Source organism: Vulpes lagopus, chromosome 1 (genome assembly GCF_018345385.1).
Source record: "Vulpes lagopus strain Blue_001 chromosome 1, ASM1834538v1, whole genome shotgun sequence".
In the NCBI taxonomy this organism is placed as follows: Eukaryota; Metazoa; Chordata; class Mammalia; order Carnivora; family Canidae; genus Vulpes; species Vulpes lagopus.
Window position 1 is genome coordinate 175,349,478 of NC_054824.1, and position 9,978 is coordinate 175,359,455.

The 9,978-nt window shown below is 44.9% G+C and overlaps 1 long non-coding RNA gene across 1 annotated transcript; it reads left to right on the forward strand.

The window, feature by feature from the left end:
• The first annotated feature begins 5,021 nt into the window (after window positions 1-5,021).
• On the forward strand, window positions 5,022-7,020 carry LOC121500070. The gene is made up of 2 exons (XR_005990301.1): window positions 5,022-5,170; window positions 5,299-7,020. It is a non-coding gene; the product is annotated as an uncharacterized LOC121500070 (long non-coding RNA).
• The last annotated feature ends 2,958 nt before the right edge of the window (window positions 7,021-9,978 follow it).

Here is a 9,978-nt window from a genome sequence, read left to right on the forward strand (position 1 = left end):
TGATCAGGGAGACCTAAGTAGATCGATGCCTCCCATGAATGTCCCCAACTGATAAGTACTTAGTCACCTTTCAATTAGCAGTCCATTTATTCATGAGAGAGAGAGAGAGAGAGAGAGAGAGAGAGAGAGAGAGAGAATGAGGGGCAGAGACATAGGCAGAGGGGGAAGCAGGCTCCATGCAGGCAGCCCGATGTGGGACTCGATCCCGGGACTCCGGGGATCATGCTCTGAGCCGAAGGAGCCACCCAGGCGTCCTCAACTAGCATTTCAAATAGTGTCTCGCTCGAGGAGCTTCTGAGTTACCTGATAGGCACTATTCTTCCTCCCTCTCTGCTGTCTCTGTTACAGCATTGGCTTTGTTTTATTCTATTTTAGATTCATTGTATGATCTTAAAAATTCCATATAAATTTACAATCACCGGGATCCCTGGGTGGCTCAGCGGTTTAGCGCTGGCCTTCGGCCCAGGGCGTGATCCTGGAGTCCCACATCGGGCTCCCTGCATGGAGCCTGCTTCTCCCTCTGCTTTTCTCTCTCTCTCTCCCTCTCTGTGTCTCTCATGAATAAATAAATAAAATCTTAAAAAAAAATTACAATCACCTCATCAATGTCTGAAAACCACAGCTGTGTTCAAATAGGATTACACTGCATCTATGGATCCAATTGGGGAGATTTAGCATCTTAGTAATATTGAGGATTCCAATCCATGAATAAGATATATCTATTCATTTATTTAAGCATTCTTTAATTTCTCTCAGCTTATATATAATGTTTTAAAATATATTCTGTGTTTTATAATATTCAACATAGACGTCTTGTACATGGTTCATTAAATTTCCCCCTAAGTATTATTTGCTTTCTGATGTTTTTATAAATGGGATTTATAAGATTATACTTTCCCAATCGTCTGTTTTGCTGGTGTACTCGTTTTTGTATATTGATCTTGTATCCTTTTACCTTGCTAAATTCACTAAATTCACAACCAATTGGATTGGTTTTCTTGTTTGTTTTTAATATTCTTAGGGTTTTCTACATAGACAATCATGTTGCCTGTAAATAGAGAGAGTTTTACTTTTTCTTTTCCAAATTTTGTGCCTTTTAATTCTTCTTGTTTTATACATTGACTAAGGACTTCAGCACAATATTTAATAGTTGTGTTAAAAGCAGTCATCTCTTCACTGTTCCTATGTTAAGGGAAAGCGTTCAGTCTTTCACCATTAAATATGTAGCTAGCTGTAGGGTTTTTTTTTGTTTTTATTTTTTGTTTCAGAATTACCCTTTATCAAGTTGAGAAGTTCACTTCTATTTTTAGTCTACTGAGAGTTTTTAGCCATGCGGGAATATTGAATTTTTTCAAATGATTTTTTTCTGCATCTATTGAGACAATGGTTTGATTTTAAAAAATCTTTTATTCTGTTAATATGGTCAATTACATTGGTTTATTTTTGAATGTCTAATCAAACTTTCATTCCCTTGATACACCCCATTTGGTCATGGTACATTATTCTTTTGGTATATTGCTGGATTCAATTTGCCGACATTTTGTTAAGAATGTTTGCAACTATGTTCATGAGAAATAGTGGTCTGTGATGTTTTTCTTGAACTATTTTTGTCAGATTTTGGTAGAAAGATTTATTTTTAATATTAAAATTAAATTTTTAATCAAACATATGCGTAATTTGTTTAAAAAATCAACTTGTGCTAGAAGGCTTAGGGCATAATTAGAGTTAGTTTCAAGTACATATTTAGCAGAAAAGCCCAAAACATCTGTGCTTAAACAAGATACATATTTTTCCATGTAAAAGCTGTCTGAGGGGAAGGGAGTCAAGCTGGTATGGCCATTGTGTCATCAAAGACCCAGGCTCTTTTTCCTTTTCTGATTATCCTTAAGGTCACTTCATATTCCAGGATGGCTGCTGGAGTTCCATTCATCAGGTCCATATTCAAGGCCAACAACAAGAGAAAGGGGAAGATAAGAAACTGGGTATCTGCCTCTCACTTTTACAGAGACTTTCCATAATACCATTTTAATTATGTTTCTTTGACAATAATTTTATCATATGGTCATATCTAATCGCAAGGAGGGTTAGGAGGTATAGTCTTTTAGCTGGGTACATTGCTGAAGGTTTGGTTACTAAGGAAGAAAGGGAGGATGGATACAAGCAATGTGCTGAGCAAAAGAAAAGTCAGGACACAAAAAGATCACATACTATATGATTTCATTAATGTGAAACTCTAGAAAAGCCAAGTCTAATTCATATGACAGAAAAACACATTATTGTGGAACTGATCCCAGGATTGAATGGGATGGGGTTCAAGGAAACTTTTTGGGATGATGGAAATGTTCCATAACTTGATTGTAATGATGGTTATGTGGGTATATAAATTTGTCAAAATTCATCCAAATGTGCACTTATAAATTATATTTATTATATTATATGCAAATTATAACTCCACTTTGTTGTTGATTTTTCTAAGTATGGAAAATCCCAGCACTCTGATAAAACTGCTCTCAAATTTTTTTCATCTCCTTATCTTCATGTGATTGAAATCAGAATGCACATAATGACTTTGAATCTTGCCCTTTTCACTTAACATTATGTCATAAAATTTTCCATGTTAATCTTCATAATCACCATTTTAAATGACTCTATAATTCTTTGGGAGTTGAAAGTGTAATATGTGCATATATATATAATATAGATATTATATTTACACAGAAAAATATATGTACACACACAGAGAAATTCAGGAATGCCAAATGGTGTGCAGTAAAAACAAAGTCTTCTTTCTCCACTCTGACCTTCAGGCACCTAGAAGCAGCCAACAATCCAGTTTCTAATATGTACATCCAGAAATATTCTATGCATAATGACATATCTGTGAGCATCTTTCCCTCTCCTTTTAGACACAAATAAGACAATACTAGATACCTGCTTTTTCATGTAATACATCTTGGATACCATCTCACACGCTGGGACAGACCTCATTCTTTTTAACCACTGCATAATATTCCAAGGATGGATGTCTATAATTTACTGAACCAATACTGATAAACCCTGAGGGTCTTCCTAGTTTTTTTTTTCTATTACACATACCACAAGATGTAATGTTGAGGTTTTGACTCAGCTACCGAGTTAGGGTAGAGAAGAGTTCCAAAGGAATTGATAGACTACATGTAAAATTTATCACAGAGGTACGTAAAGCTGGTGAAAGGACCGTTGACGTCTCTCAACTGTGCCAAGGATTCAAGGGTGGAGAGACAGGAGACTGTGAAGGGCTTTGTGAGGGCTGCCACCGTCCCCTACAGTTAAGAAAGAGAAACTCAACAGGAGCTCAAAGTGCTCAGTACATGTCCCTGCAGTCTGGGACACTCAGGAAGCCCGGCGCCTGCCCTCTGGCTGGTTAACTGCTTCCTGTGCAGCAGTTGGCATGGGTGGTCTTAGGTCAGTGCCAGCCCTGATCTGCCCTTGTCTTTCTCTGCTCTGTCAGCTGGAAGCTCAGAAGCCCGGGTTTATCTCCTTATCTATGGAACACGGCCTTTTCTCTCATATTCTCTCTCAGGGTGAGTCAGGAGCAGACACTCCAGGAGCTATGAATTGGGCCTTGGCCCAGCTCTCAGCCTGGCTTTGCCTTTGACTGTTCCTTAGCTCCTAACCTCCCACCCTCATCCCCACTGCCAGCCCCTCCACCGCCCAAGGGCTGGGCTGAAATAGAGACCTTGTGGATCACTGTGCTCATCCCGAAGGAGCTTCTCTTTTCCATTCCTACTGCTTGTACCAAAGACAAGTGCTTCCCCTCACAGGGTGCACACCACCACCACCACCACCCCACCCCCGCAACCCCCTGCCCCCTAGGAGAATCTGCTTTCTGGGCTTCCTCCCCTCCCTGCACCTCCCCACCTACAGGCCAGTTGCCAAGGTCATGGTGTGCACTCCCTGCCAGGTGCTCTGTCCTTCCATGCCTCGGGTTGTTCTCTCTCTGCTCCCCTCATCCCCAACAGAGCCCAGAACTGGCTGCTTCCAGAACAGGCACGTGCTCAGAGATGACCGGCCTCTGGTAGCATTTGGAGCAAAGCGAAACTCCCCAAGGAAGGTCACTGCCCGTAAAGATAATACCCAACCCGGCTTCAGTGTGCCCTGGAAGAAACGGGATCCAGACCCAGGAGGGCCACAGAGTCTGTGTTTCTCACAAGTTCCCAGGTGATGCCAATGCTGCCGGTCTGTGGACAAAACTGAGTGGCAAGGGCTTAATACCTTCCAAAGCCCCTGTGGTTTTTAAAAAAATCATTCTTTTGGGTCATCTCATTAATTCAGAATTGTTGAGGTAGGGAGCGTAGTCTGAGTTTTTAGAAGGTAAATTATTTAAGTATTGCAAAGTACAAGGGCTTTTGCTTCTTCCAGATGGATGTATTTTCACTGAGTGGAGCTACAGAGGGTTAACTAAGAGGATCCCGTGGATCTGCTCCACCGAAGAGGAAAACACTGAGAATCATGAGTGTGTTTTCCTGCTGGACCACAGGGCCTTTGAACAGCTTGGAAATGCCTGAGTCTCTCTCATGGGCGGACCGATGATATATTCCCCTGATCCTCACTGGGTGTGCTCCCTATATGCATGGAATACGTGCACAAATAATTGAATTTGTTTGCTTAGGAATTTGTTTCCTCTGGGATGGCAGAAAAGGGAACTTTGGTGCTATATTGTCACAGTCTTCACCATCCAGATTTATGACGCTTTCCCGAGACTGAAGCCAGACCCGGCACCCGTTTCCTTCTCGTGCCCCTGCATGCCCAGGGGATCACTCGCAGGGAGGGGAGTGTGTTTTCCTGAACCAGGCTGAGCAGTCATCTCGCTGCCCAGCAATGACAGCTGGTAACAGCCCATTTATTATCACCTCTCCCTGCCCACGCCAGGTGCAGGTGGGGGTGCAGGAGGGTTGGCAGGGTAGTGAAGAGGCCACTCGTAGAAGCTGCTGAGTAAATTGCTCCATGGTTTCTCCCTGAGTCATCAGGGCAGGGATGAGCTTGGAGGAGTGAGGTTGACCTGCCAGTATTTGAGTTCTCTCTGGGTGTGAGCACACAGAGACGCGGATGGCTCTGGCAGTCACCTCACCAGCCGCCCCCTCATTTGCATAATGGTTTACATGGCTGGGTCTTGGACACTCACCTGTAGGTCTGTTTTGGGGGTGTTTGCGTAACTACATGCTTTGTGCGTGTCTAGGCAAGCGAGGAGTTTTGGGGGGGGATAAAGGATCAGAAAACTAGGTTTTTGACTGTTTCCTTAATTCTGCATTCTACCAGAGACGCCAGCTGCTGATGCAAGCAGAGCCATGAAGTTGAAACATCTGACTAGAGCTCACCTTGCGAAGAACTTCATGGGGGGTCCTTGGCGTTGGAGAAGGGGTGCATAAAGAGAACTGGTGAATAGGACCCTGGCTTTGAGGAACTGAAGCAAAGGAAGATCCCAAGAATGCTCATGGAGGAACTTCTGTACATGTGGGTTTAGGTGGCACAACAGTGGTGACCACGTGGGGAGCAGAGGTACCATGGCCTGGTAGGAGGAAGGGGGGAGCTGGCTGTGCCCTCTGGGGAGTCTCTCAACCTGCCAAAGGTCTCAATGTCCCCTGTATAGTGAGACTAATAATACCTGCCTGCTCGGCTGCTTTGAGGATGAAAGGAGATCATGAGTGCGAAAGGTCTAGAACAGCACCCGGCTCTAAATGGCAATGTTCACGATCCTTATTAGTGTTAGTAAGATTGAACTAGTGATCAGCGATGACGCCGTCTCACATATTCAGCCTGCCAGCTGCTTTTTCCACTGTGAGGAAGGCCTGCACTGCGTTCCTGCAGCCCCTCAAACCTTGGGGTTTCCTCTGGGATCTGCATTATCAATTAATGCTGGACAGAGCACAAGGTGCCACCTGCAGCTACCAAACAGATGGACCAGAATGAGGCCGAGAGACCTCCTTGAGGGTAAAACCCGGGATCTCAGCCTCAGGAACAGCCCCAGCCAGCAAGCTATAACATGTTGGCAGACCCAGAGGCCACAGGGTGAGTGTGTAAAAACACAGGGCCAAACTGGATTCCAATCTTGTGCTATCCTCAGTTGTATGCCCGTGACAAGTTATTTGATCTCTCCGTGCCTCTGTTTCTTGATCTGCCAAATGGGGTTAATAGCAATATGCCCCACGTAGGGTTGTGAGAATCAGTGACCCAATGCACATGAGATGCTTGGAACAGTGCCTGGCACAGAGTACACATGGTGTAAATGGTAGCTATTAGTATTTAGTAGCGGTCCTTGGGTGTCAAAGCCTGGGTTTTGTCACTTTCTGATAGTTTGTGAGGGGTGACTGGTGTGTGTAGGGTAGTATAGGGAGGGGGTTGTGGCTGGAGGACTACGGACAGCCAGGTGAGTGGGCAAGAGAGAGGACAAGCCTGTGAAAGATCTGTGGGTCTCCAGGGAAGGGGAGGATAAGGATGGTGGGCAAGAGAGGGAGGACAAGCCTAACCAAAGTCAATCATTTCCTCTCACTCATTTTCTACAAGCATCCACCGGGAGCTCAGGGCACTGCCCAGGGTGACATCTCCTTATTCTGCAGATAGAGAATGGCTGTGTCTACATGACCCTTTGGGGAACCATGTCTGCCAGGTGCAGCCTGTCCTTCCTAACCCCTCAGCCAGCCCCTCCACTTGGGCATTAGTGCCTGAACCTTACCATGGTGACGTCTGACTTTTCCTACCACGATTTCCCTTCTTTCCATTTCCTTCTTTACTTAAAAAAATCTTGCAGTGGGGCTCCTGGGTGGCTCAGTCTGTTAGGCATCCAACTCTTGATTTTGGCTTAGGTCATGATCTCAGGGTTGTGAGATCAAGCCTCATGTTGGGCTCCTTGCTGGGCATGGAACCTGCTTAAGATTCTCTCTGTCCCTCCCCCTCTGCTCCGCCCACTCCAATCCTGCTGTGTCATATCCATTTTTGTAAGTCATCTTAAGTTGTTCTTGGAATAAATAAACTAGTTTCTAGAATTCTTACGTTTCTTCAAGTTTTTACAGAATGTAAATCTATCTAGTTATCTACTATCTATCTATCTATCTATCTATCTATCTATCTATCTATATTCAGGTTAAAGCAGGGAGAAAGACCTCAAGCCAGTTCTGGGCATCTTTACCAAGCACCAGCTTTGAGGAGCCTTGTTTGTAAACTACCAGTCTGCTCCATGGAAACCTGCAAAGCTTAATATGTCACTTTGATGCAAGAATAAGGAAGTGAGATGGTTTCTTATGACCTTTAGGACAATTTGCTAATTACTAGTGGACACCAACTGCTAGAGAATGAATAGGAGTTAATAACCAACAGGAAAGAACTATGAACAAAAACAAAAGTCCTGTTTATCCTTCTGTCATTATATAAGATAATCATTTATGAGTTTAAGTAACAATTAGGACTTAAGTACTACTTAAGTACTACTATGGAGGTTTTTTTTTTTGTTTTTTACTATGGAGTTTAATAATTAAATCTGAGTCCTGGATGTGAAATGTATAAGAGAGGGATGCCTGGTGGCTCAGTGGTTGAGCACCTGGCTTTGGCTCAGGTGGTGATCCCAGGGTACCAGGATCAGGTCCCACATCAGGCTTCTTGCAGGGAGCCTCCTTCTCCCTCTATGTCTCTGCCTCTTTCTCTGTCTCTCATGAGTAAATAAATAAAATCATTTTTTTAAAAAGAGAGAAATGTAGAAGAAAAATGTTCAAAAGTGGTTTTGGAACTGAATTTTAACTGATGATCAACACAACCTATCTCCTGCCTCAGTTTCCCCAAGTAAAATCCCTGTTCTCCTAAATGCTTCCACTTCCCCATTTCTTCCTTTCACATTTACACACAAGTGGGGGTTGGGAGGGACAGAGGGAGAGGGAGAAACCCACTCCCCACTGAGCAGGGAGCCCGTTGTGGGGCTCAATCATGAGATCATGACCTGAGCCAAAGGCAGACGCTTGACTGACTGAGCCACCCAGGTGCCCCAAGACAGACATATTAATATGACGTATTAAAACATTTTCTTCAGATCTAAAAATTCACATTTTTCTTCTGAGTTTAACAGATTAAAACACGTTTCTAAGTCCCCCTAAGGGGGGGCCCTTGGCACTGTGCTTCGAATATCAGGTTACCACTTCCTGGTTCTGTGGACTTGGGCAATTCACTTACCTCTTCTGGGTTTCGTTTTGTTATTTGTAGATTGGGGGTGATAATAACGACCCAATCTGCAAGATTAAATGTTAGCTACCACTTATTTTGTACGGCACAGTCAAGAACAGAGAAACAAAAGGATAAAAATGTAAATTTCTTTTTCTGCTCTGATCCAACCTCAAATCTAGTTTTTCATTTTCTTCTTGGCAAAAACAGACTTCCTATTTCAAAGGAAAAGCGCTACAAAAACAAATGAAACCAAACCAAAAGCTCTTTCCGAAACATCCAAGGACTCTTACCAAACACCAACGTGATGAGTTCACAGTAATGAATCAGAGACACACGGTTTAGATTTCCCTCTCAAAGGCCCAAGAGGAAAACAGGAAGGCGAGGACCTCAGAGGGCAGCTGGCCGTGCCAGCCCCACTCTGCCAGCCGAGCCAGGGATCAGGATGTCCGGAGAGCCCCTCAGACACCCCCTTCCCCACTGGGCCTTAACTCACATTTTCCCCAGGGAGTAGGTGCCAGCAAGTGGCCCCGACCAGAAACCAGATTTCTATAACCGGGGTGCCCCGACCTCAGGATTTGGTTATTGCTTAATCCTTGACCTTCCATCCATTCATTCCTAGCTGCAGGTAGGATTTCTAAGAAAGATGTGGGGGTGAAGGTGGCAGATTGGCGCTGTGTGGGTGATGTTTTCTAGGAACCTCAGCTAGCTTCCTGAGAGATGTCATGCACTGGAACGTTCCCAGGGGCTGGCAGGGGAACTTTGGAATGAGTCAAGTGAGGACCTGAACCAGGAAAGGATGGGTTATGGCCCTAAAACCACACCCTTCTCTCATTTTGTCAAACTGCGTCCGTTTTAATTACAGCTTCAGCAGCACACACTCCTCCCCACCCCACACCAGAAAGCCTTCCTAGATGAACCAGAAACCCTTTCTCCCCTCAGATTACTAACCACCCCCCACCCCACACCTCCAACACTTCATTTGCATATGTGGTTAGCCTTTTGTTGACAAGGAGTGATCTCTGAGCGGCTTCAGCTGGGCCCTGATGGAATCTAATGAGTCGGATGGCAGCTTCCTTAAAGATCTTGGTGGAGATCTCACAGCCAGTTTATCAGGCAGTCAGTCAACACACGTGGAGTGCTTCTGCATTGCTAGCAAAACCTTTTTTTTTTTTTTTTTCTGTCAAGGATTGGTTTGTGCAAGATGGAGAGATAGTGAGGGAACACCCAGCGCTTAGAAATGCAGAAGTCAGGAAAGACAGAAATAGAAACCCCAAAGAACTCCAGACACAAACGTCTGCAAACTGACCTGGTCACCTGTGTGACTGTGCACGGCGAGGCGAGAGTTGCACACTTCCCCGGGGCCAAGGCTCTGGAACCAGAGTCCAGCCCAGGGTCCTCCCTGGGCCCGTGCAGGGCTTTCTACGGACCACATGGTCTCTCCAACCCTGAGTGGAAATCGAACAAGCTTTGGAGCTGCCCTGGCCCACTCTAGACATCCCTCCAGCCCTGGGGAGCAGGAAAGTAAAAGGCTGTAGCTTGTGTCACTCAAAACTGGGCACCGCAGCACAGAAGGGGGGGCACTGAGCAATTGTGATGGCAGGTGTCTGCGAGCACCGGCCACCTGGAGAAGACAGGATGGAGGAAGAATCATAGCTGGAGGCTGTGGTCTGTGGTGACCAGGGCGACCCAATTTATTTACTGTGTATCATGCAGGGGCCAGTGCTGGGTCTTCTGAGCTTAGAGGTCTATCAGCCAGCCCCCTGGGGGCCATAAAGCAGCCCAAATGAAGTC